Source organism: Bos mutus, chromosome X (assembly GCF_027580195.1).
Source record: "Bos mutus isolate GX-2022 chromosome X, NWIPB_WYAK_1.1, whole genome shotgun sequence".
NCBI classification, from domain to species: domain Eukaryota; kingdom Metazoa; phylum Chordata; class Mammalia; order Artiodactyla; family Bovidae; genus Bos; species Bos mutus.
In genome coordinates, this window is record NC_091646.1 from 33,913,886 (window position 1) to 33,938,668 (window position 24,783).

General features: G+C 49.4%; 1 protein-coding gene across 1 annotated transcript in view; it reads left to right on the plus strand.

Moving 5' to 3' along the window:
- Positions 1-24,783, plus strand: part of MECP2 (methyl-CpG binding protein 2) — a 55,272-nt gene that overhangs the window by 23,244 nt on the left and 7,245 nt on the right. The window lies entirely within an intron of this gene.

A 24,783-nucleotide genomic window follows, 5' to 3' on the forward strand; every position in this document is an offset into this window, starting at 1 on the left:
GGAGGGTGGGCGTAGGAGTTTTATGGGAGTGGAGGGCTGAGCAGGGCAGGCTGACCTGCAGACTTGGCTCTTGTGGGAAGCAGACAAACGCCATGGACAGAGGTGGGCTTCGCTTGGCCTACTGTCAGCCCCACCAGGAGCCTTGCAGGGAAGACAAGAAGGTTCCAGCTGCAAACTTAGAAAAAACTGTCTGGTTTCTGGCCTGTGGGGGAAAGTGGCACCTTGCACTCCACGTGTGCAACACTCACCAACCCTATTGCCATCACCCTCACTAGGGAGCTGGCTGAAAATGCCCTGCACCCAAACCTTCTGGATCAGAATATGATGGTCAACAACCCCCCAGGTGACTTGTTTGTCCGGGAGAGTTTGAGGGCCACTGCTTGCCCCAAGTCTGGTCTGCTCTGATCTGAGCATTTTGGGGGGTTTTAACAGGGGCTCCCCTCTCCTGTGTAGCTTCCTTGACTACTATTCACTCTGTTAGTCCCCACACTATTTCCAGCATCTGGAAATTTGTGAAGCATATCTCATCTGTTCAGAAGTCTCCTGCTATCATTTCTGTCGTCTGTTGGAGGATTCTTCGTCTTTATACATCTGAACTTTGTTTCTTTGAGATTTGGAGGGCTAAGAGCACGTGCATGTACACAGTTGTCATCCTCTAGTGAAGGATTTAAGCAAGGGGCTGGTATAATCTGGAGAGCTTTATCAGGCAGTGAGGACAGAAGCCAGATTAGAATGGATGGTTGGGAGGTGAGGGAGTGGAGGCTGGGTATACACAATTCTTTCTGAGAAGTTTTGTTGTGATGAGGACCAGAGAAATAGGGGTGGATGGGGTCAATGTCAGTTGTGGGGTTGCAGAGGGTCTTTTTCAGGTAGATGGATCTGAGAACATGTTTGCATGAGGAGGTGGAGATGGAGGAGATGGCATCCTGGACGAGCAGAGTCCTTGCTTGATGAGAGGCCATGGAAGGGCAGGCTCCAGGTAGGCACTTCCTCTTTGAAAAAGACGAGGAGGACAGAAGGTGCATAGATCCTTTGTGAAAGCTTGGGAGTCTAGTGAGAAGTAGAGCTCAAATAGAAGCTGATGAGTTTATGGGATAGCTGCATCAAAGGACCCCAAAGTGGGCAGCTTCCACCAACAGTAGGACATTCTGGCACAGTGCCGGAGGCCAGAGGTCTGAAATCAAGCTGTTGCGTGGTTCCGCTCCATGTGGAGACTAGCAGAGGATTCTCTCGTGCCTCTTGTGGCAGCTAGTTATTGTTATTCATTCACTCAGTTGTGTCTGACTCTTTGCAACCCCATGGACTGCAGCACACCAGGCTTCCCTGTCCATCACAAGCTCCCAGAGCTTGCTCAGACTCAGGTCCATCAAGTCGGTGATGCCATCCAACCATCTCATCCTCTGTTGTCCCCTTCTCCCCCTGCCTTCAGTGTTTCCCAGCATCAGGGTCTTTTCCAGTGAGTCAGTTCTTCGCATCAGGTGGCCAAATTATTGGAGCTTCAGCTTCAACATCAGTCCTTCCAATGAATATTCAGGATTGATTTCTTTTAGGATTGACTGGTTTGACTTCCTTGCAGTCCAAGGGACTCTCAAGAGTCTTCTCCAACACCACAGTTCAAAAGCATCAATTCTTCGGTGCTCAGCTTTCTTTATGGTTCAACTCTCACATCTGTACATGACTGGGATGTGAGAATCACGATCATTCCCAGAGTCATACTGGGAAAACCATAGCTTTGACTAGATGGACCTTTGTTGGCAAAGTAATGTCTCTACTTTTTAATATGCTGTCTAGGTTGATCATAGCTTTTTTTCCAAGGAGTAAGCATCTTTTAATTTCATGGCTGCAGTCACCGTCTGCGGTGATTTTGGAGCCCAAGAAAATAAAACTCTGTCACTGTTTCCACTGTGTGACCCCAGTATCCATGTGAGTCAGTCCCTCCCCTTCCTTGAGGCTGTGCACCTGCTGACTTGGGCCTTCCCTGAATGCCCTGTTTTTTCCAAACAGTAGCTTTCGTCCTTTTCTGATAGTATGTCTATCTAACTATCTGTCATTCCTGCTGGGGCAGAACTGTCCAGGATGGGGTTATTTGCCGTGTTCACTGAGGTGGCTTACTTATGTTTACTTTGAGTGCTCAGTTGTGTCCGACTTTATGCGACCCCATGGACTGTAGCCCGACAGGCTCCTCTGTCCATGAGATCCTCCAGGCAAGAATACTGGAGTGGGTCACCATTTTCCTTCTCCAGGGGATGTTCCCAACCCAGGGATACAACCAGTGTCTCCTGCATTGCCAGGTGTGTTCTTTACCACTAGCACCACCTGGGAAGCCCAAAGTCACTCAGTCGTGTCCGACTCTTTGTGACCCCATGGACTATCCCATGGAATTCTCCAGGCCAGAATACTGGAGGGGGTAGCTGTTCCCTTCTCCAGCAGATCTTCCTGAACCAGGGATTGAACCCAGGTCTCCCACATTGCAGGCGGATTCTTTACTGTCTGAGCCACCAGAGAAGCCTAAGAATACTGGAGTAGGTAGACTATCCCTTCTACAGGGGATCTTCCCAACCCAGGAATTGAACTGGGGTCTCCTGCGTTGCAGGCAGATTCTTTACCGTCTGAGCCACCAGAGAAGCCCAAGAATACTGGAGTGGGTAGCCTATCCCTTCTCCAGCAGATCTTCTGACCCTGGAATCGAACCAGGGTCTCCTGCATTGCAGATGGTTTCTTGACCAACTGAGCTACCAGGGAATGGTATGTGGTGTCCCTGGGTCCTGAGAGGTCCTGGCTGAGTGTGCACCGGGTCTCCCTGTGTGCTGTTGGGGGCCTGGGGCTCAGACGTCTCTCTACCCTCACCCCCCACTACGAGTCACCGGCTGTCTCTTCCACATCTCCAGGCTCACTGGGGCCCCTGAACCCCAGACTTGTGCATCCAGCACTGACTTGCCATCTCTGCTTAGCTTCCAGCAGGCTTCTCCAGCTGAACCTGTTCAAGCCTGAGCTCCCGGTCCCTCAGGCTTGGCCTTTGCCTGGCCTCCCCTTCCCGGTAAATAGCAACTCTGTCTTCTTGGTGGTCAGCTCAGAAAGCCAGCACTAGAGCCCTGAGCTGCTCACTCCCCAGCTCTGCTCCTGTCATCCTCCTCCGGCCTCCCATCCACTGCAGCCCCCCTGGCCCCTCCAGGTCCTACCCTGCTTGAGGGTCTCAGCCTGGCTCCTCCCTTTGTCAGGAACATTCTTCCCCCAGGAATTCCATGGCTCCCTTTCGGGTCTCCTTCAGGTCGGCTCAGTGGGCTCCTTCCCAGCGCTGCCCTCCCTGAAGCTGGACGCCTGCTTCCACCTGGCCACTTTCCCCTGCTTCACCGTTCCCTTCTCACCACCTCCTGTATGCTGTTTGACTCGGTTTCTCCCTGCGTCTCCCCTGGGGTATCTCCAAGGCCTGGAATTATGCACACATACTGGATAGATGGGTGGATGAAGTCTGTAGTGGGACCTTGCCCTAAGATTTTGTCTTATACTCAGAGGGGCAGCCTAGAATACAACCTGCTCTGCTACTGACTCAGTAGCTTTCTCTGTGTCCAAGTGCACTGATATTCTTTATGGTTTAATCAAATCTGCAATCTGGAGCAGAAAGTGCACACAAAGGGCAGATGTGTGGAGTTGGAGTTTTTTTGCGGGGGAGTTGTTCTTTTTTTAAACTGATTTGGCTACCTCGGGTTTTAGTTGCAGCATCCAGGATCTCTCGCTGCAGCACATGGACTTTCTAGTTGGGGCATGCGAGCTCAGTACTTGTGGCGTGTGGGCTTAGTTGTCCCAAGGCCTGTGGGATCTTAGGTCAGCGACCAGGGATCAAACCTACATCATCCCCTGCCTTCCAAGGCGGATTCTTAGCAACTGGCCCACCAGAGAAGTCCTTGGAGTTAGAGTTTAAGACACTTTTGGAGGATTTGCAATTAGCCCAAAACATGGTATACATTGGTGAAAATCTAAATGGCACCCGCACTAGTCCCCCACTTTTTTTGTTTGTTTTTCGGGCCATGGCACACAACTTCCAGGATCTCAGTTCACCGACCTTGGAGTGAATCCGGGCCTGTGGCAGTGAAGGTGTGGAGTCCAGATTGCCAGGGAATTCCCAAGTCCTCCATTTTTTGAACAGAAGGGCATGACTTGTTTCATCATGCTTTACTTTATTAATAGTGTTTCACAGGTCATACGTTTTTTACAAACTGAAGACTTGTGCAACCATTCTTTTCCCAGCAGCATTTGCTGACTTTGTGTCTTTGTGTTACATTATGATAATCCTTGCAGCATTTCAGGCATTTTCATTATTACTGTATCTGTTATGCTGATTTCTGATCAGTCATCTTTGATGTTACTATTACACGGCTCAAATGACGATTAACATTTTTTAGTAATAAAGTTTTTAAGTAAAATCTGCACAGTTTTTGGACATAATGCTCTTGTACAATTTGATAGACTGCAGTGTAGTGTAAACATAACTTTTATATGCACTGGGAAATGACAAAAAGTTGTGTGATTCGCTTGATTGTAATACTTGGTTTTTTGTGGTGGTTTGGAACTAAACTCGAAGTTTCCCTGAGGTATGTCTGTACATCCTTTACGAGTGTATAATTTAACAGCATGATTTCCCAGGGCAGCTTTGCAAAACAGGAGAAAGGAATTTTAAAGGCTGTCAGGTGCCTTTGCCATCTGTGGCTTCATATTTGGGTAACAGTATTTGTGTTTTGCCAACAGATGTGCAGCTTAAAGTACTCAGGAGGATGGCCTTTGAAGAGGCAGATCCTGCCCCCCCAGCTGCTGGGCCTGGGGGCCTGAGTGCCCCTCCCTTGGGCCCCGAGCGACCCCTGCAGACATCTGGTGCAGGCCCTGTAGCCAGAAGGGACAACTGTGTCTGGCATGTTGCTTTTCCCAGCGGGTCATGAACTTCTGGAGCAGGGACCCCATGCCACTCCTCGGGGCTTTCCCCTGCAGAGTCCAGCACCCAGCATGAGTGACCAGTGGCACCCTCCCTGGGTCTCCTCAGAGCCGTAAGAGACAGGCTTTCTGGCTCACCATGCAGCTTTGGGCACACGTGTGTGTGTGCCAGCTCCTTGGACCTGGTGTCCCAGTTCACTCTGTGGGCTTGGGCTGCTCCTTTACCTACCCAGTGGCTCTGGTTTGGGAGGGCAGGATGCTCTGGCTAATCGATCTTTCTGAGTCTCAGCAATTCAAACCCTTGTTTTGTTTTTGTTTTGGATTGATTACGACACCCACTACTACGAAGAAAAGAAAAGGAATCTGGTATTGTAGGAGGTGGTATGTGGTATGATTAACTGTTTAATTTTTAAGCTTTTTTTTTAAAAATTTTGCAGTGAGTTCTTTGAATAAGTAATTCTGAGAGCTTATCACATAGAAGGCATATGTGTTTTCCTTGGTACGTTCTGAATTATCTGGATTTATTTTTGTCTCTTGAATTTTATACACAATTCAAAGGCTGCCTTTTTAGCCTACAAAAACAGGAAGAAAAGCTCAGAATTAATTGCGTTTTTCAGTAGCTTGAGTCATGGTGACTGTGATAACTTGGTGAAAAAGCTGTGTAGTAAGTAAACTTCACCTATGATTTATCATGAATACTTTTGTTTGTTTACTTCTAAGTACTCGACCTTTTTTGTGTTAAAATAATCTCCTATTCTTTGGATCTTGGGTTTGAAGCAGGTGAATCCTAGCTTCTACTTAAAAAAGCCTAAAGGTTGAGTTGGAGGCTTGTGGTGTCCTCTTGTGTGCCCTGCAGTCTAGAGGTAGGCTGTCCATGGCTACTGTGTGGCTCCATAAGTATCTGGGATCCAGGACCCCTCAGTGTTTCTCCTCCATCACCCTGTGCAGGTGACTTCCACCCTCAAGTTTGCCTGTGGTCACAAGATGGCAGTTGCAGCTCTAGCCATTGCATCTTGCTTTCCAGGGAAGGAGGAGGAAGGCATGGGGGAAAGGGAACTTGCTGGCACACCCTCCAGCCCCATTCAGTAGTTTCCATTTCCATCTCTGTGTCCCTCTTTTTTTTCCCTGAGGAAGAATCAGTAGCAGTCATTTCTTTCTCACTCATGGGTTTGGGTGGGATTCAGATCTGTTCTCAAGCCTGTTCCACAGCCCAAGAGGGAGAAGCAACTGCCAGGGATGGTCTCATCTTAAGCCAATGTCAGGAGCCCAGGAGGAGTGAATTGACATACAAAGGCCTTTTAAAGTCTCTTCCTAATCAAAATGACTCTACTACCCAAAGCAATCTACAGATTTAGTGCAATCCCAGCAAACTACCAATGGTATTTTTCACAGAGCTAGAATAAAAAAAATCATAATTCATATGAAACACAAAACACCCCAAATAGCCAAAGCAATCTTGAGAAAGAATGGAGCTGGAGGAATCAACCTTCCTAACTTCATACTATACTACAAGGCTACAGTCATGGAGACAGTATGGTAGTGGCACAAAAAGAGAAATATAGACCCAGTGGAACAAGATAGAAAGCCCAGAGATACACCCACACACCTATGAACACCTTATCTTTGACAAAGGAGGTAAGAATATACAGTGGAGAAAAGACAGCCTCTTCGATAAGTGGTGCTGGGAAAATTGGACAGCCACATGTAAAAGAACGAAACTGGAACCAACTTCCTAATCAATTCAGTTCAGTCGCTCAGTCGTGTCCGACTCTCTGCAACCCCATGAATCGCAGCACGCCAGGCCTCCCTGTCCATCACCAACTCCCGGAGTTCACTCAGACTCACGTCCATCGAGTCAGTGATGCCACCCATCCATCTCACCCTCTGTTGTCCCTTTCTCCTCCTGCCCCCAATCCCTCCCAGCATCAGAGTCTTGTCCAATGAGTTAACTCTTCGCATGAGGTGGCCAAAATATTGGAGTTTCAGCTTTAGCATCAGTCCTTCCAATGAACACCCAGGACTGATCTCCTTTAGGATGGACTGGTTGGATCTCCTTGCAGTCCAGGGGACTCTCAAGCGTCTTCTCCAACACGACAGTTCAAAAGCATCAGTTCTTCGGCGCTCAGCCTTCTTCACAGTCCAACTCTCACATCCATACATGACTACTGGAAAAACCTTGACTAGACGGACCTTTGTTGCCAAAGTAATGTCTCTGCTCTAAAGTTTCACAAAAATAAACTCAAGATGGATTAAAAACTTAACTGTAAGGGCAGAAACTATAAAGCTCTTAGAGGAAAACATAGGCAGTACACTCATTGACAGAAATACAGCAAGATCCTCTTTGACCCACCTCCTAGAGTAATGGAAATAAAAATAAACAAATGGGACCTAATTAAAGTTAAAACCTCTTGCACAACAAAACTATAAGCAGGGTAAAAAGACAACCCTCAGAATGTGAGAAAATAATAGCAAATGAAACAGCTGACAAAGGATTAATGTCCAAAATGTATAAGTAGTTAATACAGCTCAATATCAGAAAAACAAACAAGCCAATCAAAATATGGACACACAATATGGCACAAGGAGGATGTCCCTTGTGGCCCAGTGGCTAAGACTCCATGCTCCAATGCAGGGGGTCTGGGTTCAATACCTGGTTAGGAAAAAGTGTGAAAGTGTTAGTCACTCATTTGTGTCTGACTCCTTGTGACCCCATGGACTAGAACCCACCAGACTGCTCTGTCCATGGGATTCTCCAGGCAAGAATTCTGGAGTGGGTTGCCATTTCCTTCTCCAGGGGATCTTCCCAACCCAGGAATTGAACCCAGGTCTCCTGCATTGTAGGCAAATTCAGAGAACTAGAACCCATATAGGAGAAGGCAATGGCACCCCACTCCAGTACTCTTGCCTGGACAATCCCATGGATAGAGGAGCCTGGTAGGCTGCAGTCCATGGGGTTGCTAAGAGTCGGACACGACTGAGCGACTTCACTTCCACTTTTCACTTTTCATGCATTAGAGAAGGAAATGGCAGCCCACTCCAGTGTTCTTGCCTGGAGAATCCCAGGGACGGGGGAGCCTGGTGGGCTGCCGTCTATAGGGTCGCACAGAATCGGACACGACTGAAGCGACTTAGCAGCAGCAGCAGCAGCAGCATGGGGTCTAGGAAAATGGTGCTAATGAAGTATCTGGAGTTGGGGAATGGAGACGCAGACGTAGAGAACAGACTTGTGAACACAGTAGAAGGAGAGAGAGGGACGAATGGAGAAAGCGTCACCATATACACACTGCTGCTGTCTCTGTCAGCCCGGGTTGGCCTGCACATGTGCTCAGGTGCATGCCTTGCCTCTGGACGTATTTGGATCCACTATCAAGCAGGCAGCCTACGCACATGGTTCACAACTCAGGAAGTGGGAGCTCTCTGATGATGCTTGGTCTTACAGTGTCCCTGCCACCGCCTGGGCCCCTCTGCAGGGAATGGCTGTCTCCAGGGGCTTCTTTGTGTCCTTTGAGGTGTTCCATACACAGACACATACTTTTAAACCTACGTTGATTTCCATGCACCTGCTCGGGTCATCATAGCTAAGGTGTAGTTTTGCCCATTTTGTCTACATTCCTAAGTTCACTAGCAAGAAGCTGTACTTAGCTTTTCATCAACCTCTGCAACATCCATATTTGTCTCCTTTTTCCTTCTACTGTTGTTTTTTTTCCTTGTCTTTTTCCTTTGAAGAAGTGAACTCGTGGGCTTTGTTGTCCTGTTGGACTTGTATATCTGCTTTCCAGTCCATTGAGTGCTGTAAACCTTTATTATATCTTCTACTTTCTTGTAGTACAGTCTCTGGTTTTCTTTCTCTCACTTCTTAAGTCTAAACTTAGCTCATTGGTTTTCGGCTTTTCGAACGTAAGCATTTAAAACTGATCCTCAAACAATTGCAGCTGCATCGAGCCAGTTTCAGTGTATCGCATCTCCACTGAAAGTCAGCTTGAAGGGTTTGTTCAAAAATTTCCTCTTAGGATTTCTCTTTGACCCACAAATCATTTAGAAATTTTTTTTTTTTTTTTTAATTTCCAAGTACATGGCTTTGTGGGTTTTTTCCTAGTTGCTATTTTTAAAAATCCAGTTCCAGCTAAATGGCACCGTGCTCCAAGACTGTGATCTCTGGGGTGTCCACCTCATGGCTTGTGGAGAAGTGCAGGACCGGATGAGCATGGACTGTTGGTGGGGAACAGAAGCCAGAGGAAGCTCGCCTCCTTCATCTCGTCCATTATGAAAGTGTCCTCTCTTCTTACTGTTGTTCTGCTTCCGTTCACTGCTGGGGAGCGTGTGTCAGTCCAGTTTGCTTATTTTACCTTTATTATTTAAGACCAAATTTTGAGTTTTAGAAACTGTTTTGACTTCCTGGTAAATCGAGCTCTTTGGTATTACGAAGTGAACCTCTTGATAATTAGTAGTGCTTTTGCCATGACTGTTGCTTCATCTGATAGTAATGGTGCTACGCCACCTGTGTTTTCGGTCAGCACAGCCACTTTGAATTTTCCTCCTTTCTGTGTCTTTATGGATTAGACGTAGCTCATGAAAATGGCAAATAGCTGGATTAAAAAAATTCATTCTGTTACATCCATTAACATCTGTTTAATTACTAATGCATTTAGATTTATCTATACCGTTTTATTTTGTGCATTCTGTTTTTCCCACATTTCCTGTTTTTTTTCCTCCTTTCTTCTGCTGGATTAAAGTTGTTTTTTTAAATCATCTTAAGATACACATAACATAAACTTTACCATCTTACCCAATTTTAAACCGCTGTACCACCATCTCTTGGAAAGTTTTAATTGGTGTCATGCAGTATACATAGTGCCATACTCTGCTTTTTCATTTACCATTTAACAATAGAACATAAGCATCTCCATTGTTATGAACTAAAGTGTATGTGTTCCCCCAAATTTGTATATTGATGCCCTAACCCTCAATGGGAAGATGTTTGGAGTGGGGCCTTTGGGAGGTGACTAGGTAGGATTAGATGAGATCATGAGGTTGGGAACCACTGGGATCAGTGCCTTTATACGATGAGATACCACAGAGCCCACTCTCTGCTGTTTGCCATGAAGTGGACACAATGAGAAAGCAGCCATCTGCAAGCCAGGAAAAGGGCCCTCAGCAAGGAATCTCCCAGAACCTCGATCTTGGACTTCTGCATCCAGAACTGTGAGCAATAAATTTCTGTTGTTCAAGCCACTCAGTCTGTGGTATTTCAAATGGCAGCCTGAGCTGAGACACTCTTGTTAAGAAAAACAGGGAACATCCCTTGCAAGCTCACTTAGATTCCATCGCAAATGTAGTGAATCTTCTTTCTCGGCTCCCTGTCCCTTACCTCTGGACGCTTTGCTGCTTCTCCATGTGAGGCTTTCCGCAAGAGTAGTTTCTGTTCGTAAGCTTCACATCCCCCTTGGTCAGCTCCTGGGATCACATCTGCACTCAGTCCTTTCACTCCGCCCCCCGCCCCCGACACACAAACTGGGGGGTGGGGGGTGGTTCCAGGCCAGCTGCTGTCCACCTGCCTGACCAGGATCCACTCCTGGAATCTGTAGCAGCCCACGCTGGGCTGGTCCTTAACCTGTGCTCTGCAGGTGAGAATGTACCAGGCTCAGCATGTATCTTAGTAGCCTCTCCATAGCCTATGAAAATTTGAATTTCCTTCTGACAGCTCTTCGCTGGAAGAAAGGGGAATTCACCCAGGTTGTGCCCTTCGGCTCTCGTCTCTTCATCCCCTCCCGCTTCCCTGGGCTCTGCGGCCTTCTCTCCCAGTATCCTAGGTGATGATTCAGTTGTCTGTTGCTGTGCATGTCTCCTATCAGGTGAAGCCACTGAGGGTGGGGGCTGCGTCTTCTCGCCCACCACAGCCTCCCCTGGCGTCCTTGGGGTGGTACGCGTTCTTCTTGTCTGTGAGTGACCTTCGTAGGTCGTCAGAGCTCTGGGAAGAAGGCAGTTAGCAGCAAGGGATATAGCTCTTTGTTTTACCCCTCGAGCCGAGACATTTCAGTAGAAGATTGTTCTGCATTCCCATATGTACAGAATCAGTCTACCTCAGCCTTCAGGTGCACGTGAAACACTGGAACCGGAAATGGCTCGGGTAGGCTCAAATGTCCCACCAAAGACCCATTTCAGAGGTGTGGTTCTCTCAGCCGCACCAACTTGGTTGTGAGGAGCTGTGTGTTCAAGCAGAGTAGTCTCTGTGAGTGTAGCCAAGTCTGAGCGCATCTCTGGGAAAGGATCTGAAGTAGAATTGGGTGTTATCAACACACACCTGTCTCTTAGCTCCAGGAAGCTCTCATCTTCCAGAAGGGGTACCCATGAACCCTAGAGGCATTTTCAGAGATCTGAAGTTGGCTGAGCAAGTTCTCCGGCACCTGAGTGCTGTTCCATCCCTTCCTGCCTCAGTGGCAGTCACCTTGGGAGCCTCAGGTCACCTGCAGCTCAGTCCACAGGTGAACCTTGGGGTTTCAGCTAACATCTCATTAGGTGGCGAGAGAGAGCACTGAAAATGAGTATGAACGTAATTGAACATGTTTTTCCTTATGTGAGAGAAAGGTTCACGGGGTGGGTGTGTGTGTGTGAGAGAGAGAGAGAGAAAGGCTCACAGTGTGTGTGTGAGAGAGAAAGGCTCACAGGGGGTGAGTGTGTGAGAGAGAGAGAAAGGCTCACAGGGTGTGTGTGTGTGTGTGTCCATCAAATTTTACTGTGTGTGTGTGAGAGAGAGGCTCACAGTATATGTGTGTGTGAGAGAGAAAGGCTTACAGGGTGTGTGTGTGTGTGTGTGTGAGAAAGGCTCACAAGGTGTGTGGGTGTGTGTATGTAAAAGAGAAAGGCTCACAGGGTATGTGTGTGTGTGAGGCTCACAGGGTGTGTGTGTGTGTGTGTGTGTGTGTGTGTGTGTGTTCATCAGATTTTACCATGTGTGTGTATAAGGCTCACAGGGTGCGTGTGTGTGTGTTTGTACGTAAGGCTCACAGGGTGTGTGTGTGTGTAAAAGAGAAAGGCTCACAGGGTATGTGTGTGTGTAAGGTTCACAGTGGGGGGTGTGTGTGTGCATTCAGCAGATTTGACCACACAAGGCACTTAGGGTCCTGGCCCTTTTTTTCTCCCTTCCCTTCTCCTCAGCCCACTGCCCGCCCTCCTGCCCGCCCCGCCCCCGCCCCCCCAGCCCAGAAAGAAGGTGGATTGACTGGAAGGCGGGCAGGTGAGACCCCGCCAGCTCTGCTCTGCCCTTTCTCTCTCCCACCTCTCTGCCCTTGCTTCCCAGCCGCCCCCGCCTGGTTCAAGCCTTCCAGCTCTCCCTCACGTCTCTCCCGGCCCCACGGGGTCCAGTGTCAGACCTCATTCCACTGCTGGACCCCCAGAGCGGGGAGCCGTCCTCCACTGGTGTCACGGCCCCTCACCTGACTCCTGCCTCTTCCAGCCGTGAAGAGCTGCACTTAGCCGCCTAGCCTTTGTCCGAGCTCCCGTGCTGCACCACCTCCTCTGCCAGGTGGTCGAAGATGTGAAGACCTGCCCCCTTGGGGTCAGATCTCTCCTCTCGAGCTACAGCTTCCTGCAGGTCCCTCCCCACCGGAGGACAGTGTTGACTGTCCCACCCCGCACACCCCTGGTGGGAGGAGGACCAGAAGTGTGTCCCCTACGGTCATGAGCCAGTCTATGAGGAACATGGGCTGTGATGCTCAAACTCCTCAAGTCCCCATGGCAAGCCTGCTTGCCCCCTGGACACCCCCCTCTATCGAGAACTTGGTGCCAGGCTCACAGGCTTTGTTTCGCTGTTCCCGACCGTCTCATCCCACAGGTAACTTAAGCAGGCATGTAGCGGGCTTCCCTGAGGGCTTAGACGGTAAAGAAGCTGCCTGCAGTGCAGAAGACCTGGGTTCGATCCCTGGGTCGGGAAGATCCCCTGGAGGAGGGCATGGCAACCCACTCCAGTGTTCTGGCCTGGAGAATTCCATGGACAGAGGAGCCTGACGGGCTATAGTCCATGGGGCCGCAAAGAGTTGGACATGACTGACTAACAGTAACAGAGGGCCCTCCTGGTGCTTGGCTCTCAACTTTTGATCATTTCGCCTCCAGTTACCTCAGCCACCCACTACCAAGGTCACAGCCTGCACTTCGTCCTGTCCCTGGAGGCTGCCCCACCCTTGGAGTGCTAGCACACAGCTCCCCTGTTGACAAAGACTTCCTGGAATCTGTCAGTTTTCCCTCCTTTTATGAATCCTGCCCATCGCTGTACAAACGTGTTTTCCAGTTTCCCAGCTTCACCGAGCACTCCTGCCACTCCTGCCCAGTTCTCTGTTCCCTCTTTGCCTAAGCTTTTCACAACTTGTCTACTGAATATTCCTCTTTCCCACCTCCTAGTTTTGCTCCGCCCCTAGTGGATGTTTGCCTTACCTGGGCCAGCGGGGATTTCTCTCAACAGTCTTGTTCTCTCCTGGAATCCCCTTCCTGCATCTCTTCAGGGGTCCCACCAGCACCCTCTCCTGGTGCAGAGTCACTGGCTTCCTTTGGTTTTCTTACTTCACATCTGAGCCACCCCATCTTCTGACTGGAGTCACTGAAAATGCTCTATGCTTCTTTTTCATAGTTGCCCTTTCAGCTTGAACCACGGTCAGTACACTACATCTGAAGGTCAAATCTGTGCCTTCCTCCTTCCCGTATGCATTGTCTGAGGCTACTCTCCCACTTCACTGGCAAGTTGAGTGCCTCCTGTAAAGCAGAAAATGCTTGCTGTGTGGCCCTTGGCAGAGAAAAATGCCCTAAGCCCCGCACGGAGGTATGGCCATGTGTTGCTGGCTGGCTCATCAGACCCCCCTCCCCAAGAGAGCAGGGCCAGCTGTGCTGTGGCCAGTGCTGCCCCCTGCAGGGTGGCAGACACAGTGCTAGCTGCCCTGAGCCACCTTGGCAGCAGAATTCGGAATATTGTTCCCGGCTAACTAGATTCAAATCTGTTTCTCCAGCCCTCTGGCCCACCTAATAGGCTTTCATTCCCCCCAATTTTTGTTACTGTGGTAAAATACACTTGAAAAAAATTACCGTTGAAGTGTAAAGAAAGAAAGAGAAGTTGCTCAGTCATGCCTGACTCTTTGTGACCCCATGGTCTATAGCCCACCAGTCTCCTCTGTCCATGGAATTTTTCAGGCAAGAGTACTGGAGTGGCTGACCATTTTCCTTCTCCAGGGGATCTTCCTGACCCAGGGATCGAACCCAGGTCTCCTACATTGCAGGCAAATGCTTTACCATCTGAGCCACCATGGAAGCCCCCATCTAAGTGTACAGTTCCATGGTATTAAGTATATTCATACTGTACAAACATTACCACCTTCCATCTTCCAGGAGCTGTTTAATCCAGTCCTGTTCTACATAAATCAGCTAGAGTTGGTCTCTGTTGCTTACTACCAATAATCTGGACAGATCCACCATTGATTGTCTTTCTCCTGCCTCGCTCCTCGTTGTCTTCTTTGCTGACTCTTTCTCCTTGTCACAGGACCAGATAACAGGAGGGAAATTGTCCATACTCGTATCTAAGGGACCCTCACTTGTGCGATGGCCTCTTCAGACATCCATGCTGAGGACTACCAGATCTCTGTCTCTAGTCTTGAGCCCTCAAAGGCGAAATGCCTCAACATGGTAAACGTAAAATCCGGAAGTCAGAATCCTGAATCTCCAGCGCTCTGCCGGCACACACATGCCCTCCCCTGATGGCACCTAGGCCAACCACAGTGTCCCCTGCTTAGACTCTGCAGTAGCCCCCACGGCAGTCAAGGGGGTGACCATGCAGATCCGCAGAAGGAGTGCAGTCTGCAGGCCACCCCCAGCTGCCGGCCCCTTTGGGCTTGGTCTTGGCCTTGGTCTCAGCTCTGAGAGCTTCCTCACCTGGTCAGGCTGATCCCAGGGCCATGGGTGGTGAAGGAGGGAGTGGGTACCAAACCCCTGCCCTACTGTCACTGCCCAAGGCTCCAGAAAGCTCTGGAGCCTGCATTGCACTTCAACTTCTTCCCCTGCCCCGGTCTGCTTGCTCTTCCTTCCGTGCATGGGTGTCAGTCCCTAAGAAACATGTAGTGCCCCACACTGTGAGTGCACCTGCAGCACCTCATGTCTCCCTGCCTGCTCATCCTGCCTCACACTCTGTCTTCCATGAACGATGAGCCTCTTCAGACTGTTCATCTGATCATGTTGCTCCTCTGAGAAAAACCCTCTGAGGGCTTCTCATCCCTCACAGGATAAAATCTCATCTATTCCTGGACATGCAGCCTATATCATACCCAGGGCTTAGAAGAGCCATGCTTGGTTTAATGTTCTACTGCGACCAGCTCCAAAGTCTCCATTTTTTAAGAAATCCTGCATTCTCATTTGATAACGCGTCCTGCAAACGAGGTAGCCAGGCCTGCCTCATGTTGAGCTCCTTTTCTCCGCCTTGCTCACTTGGCTTTAGCCCATCATTCTTGCGTTTCCTGGAACATGCCAGATTGTTCCTGGAATTGGGGCCTTGGCTCTTCCTAGTCCTTAAGCCTGGACCCCTCTTTACATGATCCCTTGAGGCACCTGAAGAATTCTTTACCCTTTATGTTCAGGACATTGACCACCATCCCTCTCACTGATGAGGTTTTTTTTTTTTTAATCACTTTTATTTGGAAGCATGGTATGTTCTTTCAGCCTGCAGATACAGCTCACCTTTGTCTCAAGTTCTCTTATGTATCTTTGATGGCGTCTATGTGCCATTTGGGGTTCCCTACTGCAGGGCCACGAATTATCCTTATGTTGGATTATCTGTCTCTCATCCAATGTTGTTAGCGTCACTCTAATTGCTTTTGCTTTTATCTCTTTCATCTGCATACAGTGTTTGTCTGATTGGATTTTCAGCTATTCATGTTCTGATTCTGGCTGTTTTTAAATGTATTTATTAGTTCCGTAATGGCACATCTTGGTCTGCAGTTTGTTTCCCTAGATTGGGAATTTGCCCTTTCATCTTAACTGTGTTTTATCTTCTCATCTTTGAACTCTTATTGAGAACATGTTCTTATAAAATTGTAAGGAATTTCCTTCTCTTCCTTTTGTGTATTCGCTCCATGGTGAAAGTTTGCCTTTCCTGAGCCATCTCCCTCCCTGTCTCTCTTCTCCTTTTTTTATTTTTTTTTTTAGCTTTTGGCCATAAAATGTTTCTAGAAGTACCATGTGGTTTTTTGTCAACTTGGCTCAGGCTTTGACGGCTCCGTTGTTCTGTTGGCTTTGCTGCAGAGGAGTTTTGGCTGTCTCCTCCTGGTCTGCTGGCCCATCTCAGTGCTTTCCCCTCTGGGCTGCCGTGAGCTTGGCTCTTGTGGTCAGAACCAAGTTGCACAACCAGGGGAACTGCAGGCAGGGGGACTCTTCGGCCACATCTGGAGTCACTAGCTTAGGAACAGTGTTCAGTGTTTTATGTCATGGCTCGCTCTAGCCCCTTGAAGGACTTGCATGCCATTCCTGGAAAGGGGCACCCCAGGCTCCTGCTGGTTCCCTGAGCTGGGTGGCCCCAAGCACAGGCACCTCCTGCAGTGCTGGCCTGGCCTGCTGGCTACTAGACCTGGGACATACGTGTGCTTGTGCCTGGTTCAAACTGTCACCCTGCAGAGACCAGCACACCCCTATAAAGCAATTCTATTCCAATTCAAAAGGAGTTTTCAAGAGTGAGAGATGCCTCCCCAGTTCCTCCGTTCCAGCTTAGTGGAGGAGAGGTCTCAGGGCTCTTGTGAGCTCCCTGACATGGCTTCCAGGGGTGGAGCAGTCCTGCAGCTGCTTTGTTCTCTGTAGCCCTTTCTTCGGCTGCCAGGTCGTGGCATGTGCTGCATGCAACATTACATCCCTTGCCTTTGCGGAATGAAATCTGCCCTTCCCACTCCTCGCTGTCTGTGTGTTTCCCCATTTTCTCCGGGATCGGGAGAGAGCAGGTCCGTGGGAGGTTGGAAGCCGCCGTTTGGACCGGATGCTCTCATCTGCAGTGACTTGATCGTGTCGTGTGGCTGCTGATGCAGGGTCCCTGGAAGCACATCCCAGCCCCGCCACCCTTTGTTGTCTTCAGCTCTTCCCAGGTGCGGATTCCAGGCGACTCTCCACCAGCGGGCTGGAAGTCAGTCTTCCATTGTATTTTCTACCCTATTAGTGCTTGTACACAGGGCCACCTCTGACTTACTGATGTGTGTCTTATCACTTTTTCTCCGGTCCCCAGAGTTGTTTCGGGGAGCGAGATTCAGTCCCTGCCAGTGACCCACAGAAACCCCGCAGCCTGCTGGTGCCCTTGCCCTGCAGGCTTCTTGGCCCTTCCATCTGCCATGGGCAAACCGTGCTTTTCAGCCAGCCTGGCTCCAGGTCCCCCCATTGTGACCTTGAAGATTTCCTGGGGCTCTGCTGGCAGGGGTGGGGGGGTCCTGTCCCAGACCGCCCCCCGCCCAGTAGGTCACTCATGGTGCCTCAGCCATGGGTGTCACCCCTTCTTTTTGTCTTTTGTTGCTCCTTTTCTTCAGCGGCTCCTGTGTTGTCATCAGGAAGCAAGGCTGTCAGACCTGCAGCTGCAGGGTGACCTCCACTAGTGAGAGGAAAACAAACGGTATTGAGAGAAAAACTGCAGCAGGCGAGAGCTGTGGGAGTCTGTTGCTAGGAACCAGAGAGGCAGGCGTGACCTGAGTGTCTGTGCACACGGGCCATGGGGACCTGAAGCTGGATATATGGCGAGGGGGCCTCAAGGCCAGCTTTGCCCTGATGAGTGTCCGTCTGTTTGTGGGAGGGCTTGACGTGAGTAGTCTGCAGCACAGAGGTGCACAGGGGCCCGGAAACATGGTGGGAAAGAAGTAGCTAGATATGGAGGCTGGGAAGAGACTAAGTAGCAAAAATGTCAGTCATAAGACTTGAGTTCTGGGTTTCCTTTCATTCTTAGCACATTTATCCAGCCCCCCTGCAGTGACCTATATGGGAACAGTGGGTGGTGAAGCCACCCAGCTTGGCTTTAGTCATGGTCCACAAGTTTACCAGCATCTCACATAGGACCCGATCCTTCCCACCCCAAGCAAGCCATACCACCTTCCAGAGCTCTCCCCTGGCTCCTGGTATCTCCTCTCTGACAATACTCATCAAAAGTGCTGTGATTTCGTTATTGACTCTTTGCTTTATAAGATTGTTTGTACTGGGAGAAAGAGAAGAAACAGATGCAGGTAGAAAGCATGTCTTGTTGCCGGAGAGTCTGCTATGGAGTGAATGAGGAGGTGACATAAAACACTCCTCCCCACTCCCAGTGTCCTGGTTGTGACAACTGTGTTCAAAGTTTGCCCCTCCCTGCTGGGCATTCCAGAGTAGAAGCCATTTCTGCCACCCTGCTTTATTCCTATGGAGTTCTAGAACATTTTCATCACCCCTAGAGGAAGCCACATGGAAGAAAGACAGCCTGACGTTTCCTCAAAAGGTTACACGTGGAATGCCCGTGTGACCCAGAAATTCCACTCTAGGTATAGACCCAAGAGAATCGAAAATAAACACCTGTGCAAAAACTTGTGCACAAATATCCACAGCAGCTAAAAAGGTAGAAGCAACCCAGATGTCTATCAACAGATGAATGAATGAACACAGCGTGGTGTGTCTATACGGTGGAATGTTACTCAGCATAAAAAGGGAAGAAGTTCTCATACATGCCACAACATGGAAGAACCCTGAACACATTATGCTGAGTGAAAGGAGCCTGTCACAGAAAGCCATATATTGTATGATTCTATTTATATGAAAGGTCCAAGCAGATCCATAGAGACATAAAGGAGATTAGTGGTTGCCAGGGGCTTGGGAGTAAGGGGTGCTGAGGAAGTACCTGCTTAGTGGATGTGAGGTTTCCTCCGGGGGGGGTGACAAAATGTTCCGAAACTAAATAGTGGTGATGCTTGCACAACATTGTGAATGTATTAAGTGCTGCTAATGGTAAATTTTGTATCATGGGTTTTACCACAATTAAAAAAAAAAAATTTGATCAAACGCTCTCAGAATATTTAGCCAACAACCTTCAACTTGGCTACGTGCCTAGTCATTAAACTTCTTGGACTAAATTCCTTTCTGTCATGGTTACCATGTTCTGGGCTTTGGAGATTTCATTTTGGGTCAGTGTGTTCCAGTCCACCATGTGTCCCCATAGGTCCCCACACTCACCTCTTTCTCTTGAATGGGACAGCAGAGCTACTTGGCAGAGCATTGGAAAACCTACCATAATGATTTAGGGTAATTGGTGAAGTCGGCTATCATTTTAGTGGGTTCTTACAAAAATTAAGGTCGAATTCACATATCATGACATTCACCCATTTAAAGGGTGCAGTGGCATTTAGTACATTTGTAATGTGTCTAATGGGAAAGATTGAAGGCAGAAGGAAAAAGGGGTAGCAGAGGATGAGATGGTTAGACAGCATCACCTACTCAATGGACAAGAGTTGAGCAAACTCTAGGAGATAGTGGAGGACAGAGGAGCCTGGCGTGCTGCAGTCCATGGGGTCACAAAGAGTCAGGCACAACTTAGGGACTGAACGACAGCAACAAATGTGCAACCATTGCTTCTATCTAGTTCCAGAATATTTGTATCACCCCCCCAAAAAGAATCCCTTGTTCATTAGGAGTCATTCTCTACTACCTACTACCTCTGGCCCCTGGCAGTGAATATCCTACTTGCAGTCTCTGGATTTTCCTATTTCTGGATATTTCATATACATGAAATCTCATAATATTTGTCCTTTTGTGTCTGGCTTACTTCACTTGGCATTAACATCTTCAGTTCACGATCCATCCATGCTGTACCAGGTGTAAGAGTTTTTTTTTTTTTTTCCGTTTTGGCCACCATGGGGCTTGTGGAATCTTTGTTTCCTGATCAGGGATTGAACTCTGGCTCTTGGCAGTCAGAGTGCCAAGTCCTTCTTGGGACCTTCTGGCTGCTGTGATGTGTGCTGTTAGGAACATCGTCATCCATGGACTCTTGTTTGAGTCCCTGTTCTCAACTCTCCAGGGTCCATACCTTGGAGTGGAATCTCTGGGTCACATGGGAACTCCACGTTTACCTTTTTGAGGAACTAACTGCCTGACTGTTCTCCACAGTGGCAGTGTGTTTTCAAACTTGCTTATCTTTCCCACATGTAGTGGTTTCGTACTGTGACAAGGAGACTTACTGTATGGCACTGACTGCCTTCATTTGGGGAGGGTTCTATCTTTGGGCAGCATGAACTGTGTTTTGTACAGCTTTTCAAAGCATAGTTTCTTGCATCTTCTAAAAACTGGGGTATTAAAAAATACACTGAGTTCAGAAGAGGGCCACTAAACTTTAGGTTCCACTGTTGAAACCTTCAAGCAGAACCCCGTCCCTCCTCCTGCACTGCAGAGACCCCTGAGACCATCTTGCAGTTCCAGTTTGATTGCTCTCAGATCTTTAAAGGGGCCAAAGCTGGCGACTCACAGTGCTACTGCCTTGATGATTCATGCAGAGAAGCCTCCTGGATTCTGAGATGCTGCAGCTCGTACTGGAGGGAGAAAGAATTGGAAGCCCCAAGGAGTGACTCTTTGGGACAGAAGCAGCCTCTGCCGGGAGGCCTGTTCTCACCTCGCATCCCAGACTATTGACATGGGGAAGTAGCCACCCCCTCATCCTTCCGGTTCGTGGCTGCGTAGTGATGCTTGGACTCCTGACCGGACTCCACGGGGTGGCTGACTGGAAATGAAAGGTGCTGAGACACGCATCTCCCAACATGGGCCTGATGCAAGCATGACTGAAATTAGGAAACGTCAGGATGTCACTGGGGCTCTGGAAGTGTCCTAGAGCTCACTCTGGGGGAGCCTGATTCCACTTCAAGGGAAGAATACCTTTTCAGCTGCAGCCTTCACCTGGTTTTGTGGTCTGTCTGTCTTTAATCTGAAATCCTTGGGGGTTGAGTAGTCCCACCTGAGTGTCCATAGTCTGATTAGTGCAAGTGCCAGATGTCAGCGATCACACCCCTGAAATTCACAGGAGCCTTGGATCCAAAGAGTGCCTGGTACTGCATCCCAAGGCTGCCTCCCGCATGATTACTGGAGGTTCCTTTCATTAGGAAAATACAGTCAGTTCTCGCCATCAGACCCCTTGGGATACAGTGATTTGGACTGAAGTCAAGATTCCTGCAACTCTTTTTCCTTTGCTAGATCAAAGCAAGGATTTGATGTAATGTTTTTTGTTTCATGAGCGTAATTAGCAAATGATTTTATTTACACAAGAGTCTTCTTTCAGTCTTTGTAGACGTTTAAGATTTGTGTAGTCTTTCTGCTTCAATGTGATATGTCATTTCCTCCCCAAATCATGTGTTTTGCTAATCACACATTGAAAAACAGAAGTTGTTATGGGAAAAACTGGATCGGGGTAGACCATGAGAGACCTGTGTGATTTGGTAATCAGAGCTCACAAAACCAGTAACCATTGTGGTTAAAGAAGCACCAGGGCTCAGTGAAGGCTCTGTTGGCATTTGCAAGTGGCATCAACATCAGCTGACTGGTTTTTGCCATGACCCCCAGATTGGTGCCTCCTTCCCTGCATTGCACAGGTTAGTTTGTCTGTTGATATTAAAAGCTGGGTCCTGGGCAAGGCTGCCTTTGGCAGTGATTTTCTTTTTTTTTAAACACAGGGAAACATGTCAACACTTTCTTTCACACTTGTAGCTGTACCATCTAGAGCATAATGCTATTGAAAACGTTGCAGTGCTTTGAGCCACTAAAACAAGGCACTTCTGCAAGGTTTCTAGCCTTTTTTCTTAATATATTCACGTGAAGTAAAGGCATCCTCTTTAATTGTGAGACAGCTTGGGTGAAACAGCTTTGAAATCTTGGTGTCGGGCAGCACAGTTTCCAGTCATGTTGCCATCACCTCTGCCTCTGCAGACATGCTGCCCCTGCGCCCCGAGCAGGCATGCCATCACCCTCCTGAGGCCTGAAGGCTGACTCTGCTCCGAGCATCCATTTGGGGCAGTTGGAGCCCTCAAGGACTTCAGCATCACCTCCCCGGCTGCCTTCAGATGAGTGAGCCAGTCCAGGCTGGCGTGGCACTCCTGGGTGGCCCATGTCTTCAGTCACTGGCCCTTTTTCTGCCCAAGCTGCAGCCCATTATGAAGAGTCCACGCCTGCCGCTACGTGGAATGCCCCTCTGTTTCCAGGCCTTTCCTCAGGCCTCAGGAGACGCTGCTGTCACCGCTTTTCCCTGTCTCTGGCTCCTCTGCTGGTCGGCCGTAGGGTGCCTGCTGGAGTCCTCGCCAAACAGGACTCCCTCCCTCCCTTCCTGGTCTCTTTAGCTTGCGTATTCCTTAGTCTCTGGCCAGTTTGTGAGTATCGGTCAACCTTTGTAAGCACTGTCTTCTATAGCATCTTCTGGAAGTTGTTCAGTCCGGCAATTTTGGTAGTTTCAGCCAGAGGAGTCTCTGCAGGTTTCTCTGCCTCACTGCAGGGAGCCGATCCATGGACCTGCTCCCCCAGCATGACCATCCTCTGTGGCCACACACTCTCCGTCACTGTAGGCATCATTCTTGGCTTTCCTGGGCCCTCAGTGGCCACTCCGGCACCCTCTTCTGCCAACCCCAGGGCCCAGGCACCCATAGTCGGCATGTCCTGGCTGCCTCCTTGAAGCTGATGGGCAGAGGGTGTCATCGTCCCTTGGACACGGTTCCTGAGGGAGGGGATGACAGGAAAGAGGACATGTGTGCTCTCTGGGGCAGTGCGGGGATCAGGAAAGGCCTCTCAGAAGTCGAGAGCCAGGGTGACACACGAGGCTTACCCCAACTCATTCATTCCTCCAGGGAGGGGCGTTAGAGCTGTTGCTGGGGTCAACCAGGCCCACCTGGTCTGCCCTGCCCAGAGCACTCGTCGTCAGCCCTGAAGACCTGCTGTGTCTGGCCTTCCTCTGTGCCTGGGACAGAGGACAGGGTCACCCTTGGCTGCCTCCCCTCATGCACTTCCCCAAACGGGGAGCTTCAAGCCTAGAGAGTGAGTCTGGTTCTACCCTGGTGTCCCCACCCAGAACTGAGGCTGGCTTCAGGCAAGGGCCATCGACGAGCACATGTCATCTCAGATGTGACCTCAGACAGGTGACCTTGTCTGGTTATCTCTGCTTTTCTTTTGACCTGTAACACTGAAGAGTTGATCAGGTGGATACCCGCAAGTCTCAAATGGATTAACTTAAGAACTAGGTACTCAGTTCTCATGGTCCTCTCCGGGGCAGTGTGTGTGTGCGCGCGCATGCACACAGAGATACACAGTCTGACAAAAGGGGGGATGAAGAGAGGGCTGTTTGGTTTCTTTGAAACTGTGTTTTAACAAACCCCGTAACCCTCCTGCTGGGGAGCCTCGAGTATTTGCCTGGCCTCCCTCCTTGAGGTTACCCTGCCACCGAGCAGGCAACTGAGCCAGGGGTAACTCACTTGGATTACCTGTTTGGCACCCTTTTTGCCTCCACTTCACACCCAGCAGAATGACTTCCAGGCTTCTTTGTGGGCTTTTATTTGATTTCAGTAGCAGTCAGAAAATCAAAGTACCAAACCACCTCTGTGCCCATCAGTCCACAGAATTGAAAATCACCATATTTTCATAGCGGCTTCAAGTAATTTCAATTTGAAAGAGCCAGGACGTCATAGATAGTTAAAGGCTGTCTTATTCCCATCTTTGGTGCTATTAAAAACTCATTTATCGATCACTTAGGTGAAAGGGCAGGTTTTATGTTATGTCTGTGTGATTGTAATAAAAATCTTTCAAAGCCCACACAATTCGTGTAGGCCAAGTTGCAGTCTGGGCACAGGGGTCTCCCCACTTGGTAGCCAAAGAATTCTCTCCTCCCCTCCTTGAGCTTCTTTTTAGTTGTTCCTTTGTGTTGAGGTGGAGACTGCTTATAATGCGGTGTTAGCTGCTCCTGCAGTTCCTCCTCACAGGGCTGGCTGTCGCTCCACCCTGCTGCTGGCCCAGGTTTCCCTGTCCTCAGTTGGTGGCACTTGTCCCCACACTGGCCAGCTGTGTTGCTCCACCTCCTGGTCACGTCCCGAGTCCCCACTACCCTCACCTGGGACTGTGCCTCAAGAGCCCCTGGAGCAGTCTGCCCTGCCCTGGGCATTGCTCCCTGAGGAATCGCCATTCCCTGCCCCAGATCATCAAGGTGATGCTTCTGCAAGGCTGCTGTGGTGTGGAGTCCAGCAGGCCTCAGAGTCCCCCAGGCCACCTGCTGCCCTCTGGGGTCTCCCGCAGGTCACTCTCCACATTGCAGCTGAAGGAATCCCATCACACCCAGAATCAAACCCAACACAGCTCCATGACCCACCCCCGCTTGAGGCCTCCCTGCTGCCCAGAACCTTCTTCCCCATAAGATCCTTGAGACCCTCCCTCACTTTCTGTCTTTCCCTCCTTTTCCCCCGACATCGCCAAGCGGGTTCTTTTCTTCTCTGAAATCTAAGCAGTTCATGCTTTTGGACCTTCACTTTCCCCAGCACAGGCTGCCCTAGGACCTGAGCCAGCCTCCTTCCCCTCCATGGATGCTAGGTGTGTTCTAGTCTCTTCCCTTCTGTCTTGATTTTCTTTTTGGTTATGTCAACTTTTACGTGATTCAGAAAATGAAATTCTGGTCCACACACCTGGCGAGTTCTGGCTCTGTGCCATTACTCACCTCAGTCCCACCTACCCCGTGCTGGACTAGTTCTGTGCATTTCTGCCCTCTGCTTCCTGAAGTGTCCTCCGTTTCTCCCCTGGAGGGTGGCCTACCATGGACCCCTTCCTGGGGGTCCCACCCTGGGGTTCAGGCTACCTGGCTCTCCATGGTGCGCACGTGTCAGTGTTGGCCCAGTA